Source organism: Raphanus sativus, unplaced genomic scaffold, assembly GCF_000801105.2.
Source record: "Raphanus sativus cultivar WK10039 unplaced genomic scaffold, ASM80110v3 Scaffold2192, whole genome shotgun sequence".
In the NCBI taxonomy this organism is placed as follows: domain Eukaryota; kingdom Viridiplantae; phylum Streptophyta; class Magnoliopsida; order Brassicales; family Brassicaceae; genus Raphanus; species Raphanus sativus.
In genome coordinates, this window is record NW_026617501.1 from 1 (window position 1) to 3,605 (window position 3,605).

The following is a 3,605-nucleotide window of genomic DNA, read 5'->3' on the forward strand; positions in this document are numbered from 1 at the left end:
TTGTCCAAGATTTGCCACGGAACTGGAGAGGATAGAAACGTTACTGATTTGCTTCCCGTACTTCAAAATCTCTTGTGTTCTTCGAGCGCGCAATAAGTTTTCAATTTTTTTAGCTAAGACAGCTAGATCCTTTTATAGGGAGTTATTTTTTATTGGTTGTTCTATTCCGGTCTGGTTACCCAAGCCACCTCAACATTAATTTCATTGATTGTTCTGGTTACCTATTCCGGTCTGGTTACCTATTCCGGTCTGGTTGTTCTAGATCCTTTGATTTGTTTTTTTTTAAGTTTTTATTTCATTGATGTGACCTGTGTTCTATGTAATAATCCTTTGGAGACCATACACACTACAGGAAATCTGTGTATTAATAGCATCATATTATAGCGTTTTTGACAATTCTGCTATTGTATACTAAAACTTGTTTTTTATATAGCGTTTGTAGATTTAAAACGCTATATTATCATCGGGGGAACATAAAAAAAAATAGTCATGTTAATTTTTTAAGTGTAGGCGCCAACACTTACCCAAAAAAAAGAAATTTGCCACCAAAACACTTCTCAATTTGAGATGGCTTTGTATTATTTCTCAGAATCGTTAACTTGAGTCTCTTTCTCTCACAAAGTCATAGTCATAGTCATCTCCATATCTCCTCCATCGTGTTTGCCATGGCTTCCATCGAACAAAACATCCAATCTTCATCGTTCACTTTTTCTTCTTAATTCTTTTTTAGGGTTTTTTGATTTGGGGTTTTTTGGGTTTGAATTTGAAATCTGGGACTAAGAGCACTGAGACGAGCGTACCGGTTCGAGTCCAAGCGGTCGATTTGAGCTTCGAGGGTGCTGGGTCGAGCAGCTCGTCTTCTCCAAGTGGTCTCTTTGCTCAGCTCGGACCGGAGGATCGATGGTTGGGTCTAGAACACCGGATCAAGCAAGTCGGAGAAGAGGTTGAGCGCTTCGACTTCTTCGTGATTCAGTGATCCATCTTTTCTTAATTTGTATATTTGGTCCCTGCATTTTGTTCCTCTTCGGCTTTTTGCCTAGAACGTTCATTTTGTGCAGAATAATACATGATTTTGCTCCATAACTCTTGATTATGCATTTTAGCCCCCATGACCTGAGTAAATACTATAGAACACAAAAAGGCTCGAAAAAGACCATAATACATAATAAAATTAATTAAACTTAGCTAAAAAATCAACACAAAATATATATATATATATATATATATATATATATATATATATATATATATGTATGACACTCATCAAATTTTAATCTTAAACTTAAACTCAAAATTTAATCATTTTAAAATCTAATCTCAACTTTGAAAACAAAAAAAAAAAAATAAATATATATATATATATATATATATATATAATTATAGGGCTTAAACCTCTAAACATAAACCTTATATCATTATTAAAAAATTCATTTTACAATTATATTTATAAAGTACCTATCATTAATTATATTTTGTATTTAAAACAAAAAAAACCCTAAACCCTAAACATATTTTCAAACCCTAAAACATAAACCCTAAGCTTTAAAATTTTAATTTTGTTAGGGTAAAAGTCTATGTAAAATGTATAATTTATGAATTAATACAATGTATATTTTGGTTATAAATCAATTTGCAGTTTAAATATTTCATCGTAAAATCAAAAGATAACACAACAACTAATATGATAAAAAAAGAAAAATCTAATTCTAATAACAAATTCGAAAAAAAGAAAAAAATTACCTCAAGATCAAAACCCTAAACATGCCCTAAACCCCAACCCTAATATTTTTAACCTCAAGATATATAAATGTAAAACTAAAGGATAAAAATGATTATTAAAGTTTTTTATAACATATATATATATATATATATATATATATATATATGTATAATAATTTAGGGGTTTGTATATTTATAAATATATATGGAGTTTGGTGTATTTAAAATCCTAAACCCCAAATCTTATATTATACTTCAAACTTCAAACTTTAAACTCTAAATTCTAAACTCAAAAATTTATTTTTCACAATTCATTTTTAAAATCCAAACTTCATACACCATAGACATTACCCTAAACCCTAAACTTTAAACTTAAACAATACATCTCGAAATATATTCATAAAATTTGTTAAAATCTAATTTAGTTAGAACTATAAACTGTAGCACAATTCATTTTAAAAGAAAACTTGTATTTCTTTTACACTAAATGATTTCTTTCCGTAAACATTATATATGAAAGATGGTAATAGAAGTCAATCGACATGGGAGTTAAAAGAAACACATGTATCATAAGTCTAAAACAATTTCAAAGGTCCAAAATCACTATTCTCACATTTTTAATATTTTAAAAAATTATTTCAGAAATTAAATCTAAACCCCCAAACTTAAACCTTCAAGTTTATTCTAAAACTAAATCATATACTTAATCCAAAATCTTAACCCTAACCCCCAAACCACATATCTCATTTTAACATATATCATAAAACATTAAATTTTAATTTCTAAATGAATTATGTTTCTGTAAATAAATTAAAAATTCAAATATAAAATTTAGATTTCAAAATTTAAATTATGATACCAAATTATTTAAAAATTAAATAATTTTTATAATAGTAATATATAAATAAGAAGACAATTTGTATTGTTTTATTTGAACCATTGATTGATTTGAATCAATGGCCCATATTCATTCTTGTATCAATCCTCACACTTTGTTTCTATTGGTTAGAAAAAGTTGTGGGTGGATTGATAATCTCAACCATAGATTAGATATTTTGAAGGGTTCAGATTTAATATTTCTGTGTTTATCTCTCTCTCTCTCTCCCTCTCTCACGCTTCTCACTTTCTTCGTCTCTTTCTTTCTCTCTGTCTCTCTCTCTCTGAAACAAAGAACGAGATTCAAGACCTTACAAAAAATCACACCAGAAACGAACTCTGTCTCTCCTCGTTCTCTATTTCTGTCTCAACCACTCTTTTTATCTATCATCTTATCAATGCTTCTTCTTTTCCAGATGCATATTCATGGTCTTAGTTAACACCAACCACATCTCAGGTAGTAAGGTTTGTCATATGTTCCTTGTTTTGCTTTGAGATTTTTGAATGAATTATTAGTGTTGTTTGACAAGATTGTAACTTGATTAAATGGGGATTTGACTTCAGGGACGGGGAAGAGGAAGTGGAATGGATAATGGGACGCCTGGTGGTTGTTCTTGTTCTCGATAGGTATGTATGATGCAGTCAATATTCAATAGCCATTGTTCTCTCTCTGGTTTTGAATTTGATTTGTTTGTACTTTTTACAGGAAGAAGCATGATATGAAAAAGCTGTGCTAGTGGAGATGGAGCAGAGCAAGAAGAAAAATAGTAAGAGGGAGAAGGAGAGAAGACAGAAGATGACGATGGGAGGAAGATGACGGCAGAAGATGAAGGCAGTGGGGTAGATTAGGTTTAGTTGGTTGATTTATTAGGTTTGGTTTAGATAGGATTGGTTTAATAAACCGGGTTTGTATGTAAACCAATGTTAATAAATAAATTGGTATTAATTGTAAACCAATTATTTGTATATTGTTTTAGTTTAATAAATAAAATTTAATTTTTAATTATGAA

General features: G+C 29.7%; 1 long non-coding RNA gene across 2 annotated transcripts; it reads left to right on the forward strand.

Annotated features, from left to right (window-relative positions):
* Positions 1–2,827: 2,827 nt before the first annotated feature.
* Positions 2,828–3,605, forward strand: LOC130505342 (uncharacterized). 2 transcript variants are annotated; one of them, XR_008941634.1, is made up of 3 exons: positions 2,828–3,060; positions 3,160–3,222; positions 3,302–3,605. It is a non-coding gene; the product is annotated as an uncharacterized LOC130505342 (long non-coding RNA). The 2 variants fall into 2 exon arrangements; XR_008941635.1 differs by having other exon boundaries at positions 2,828–3,052.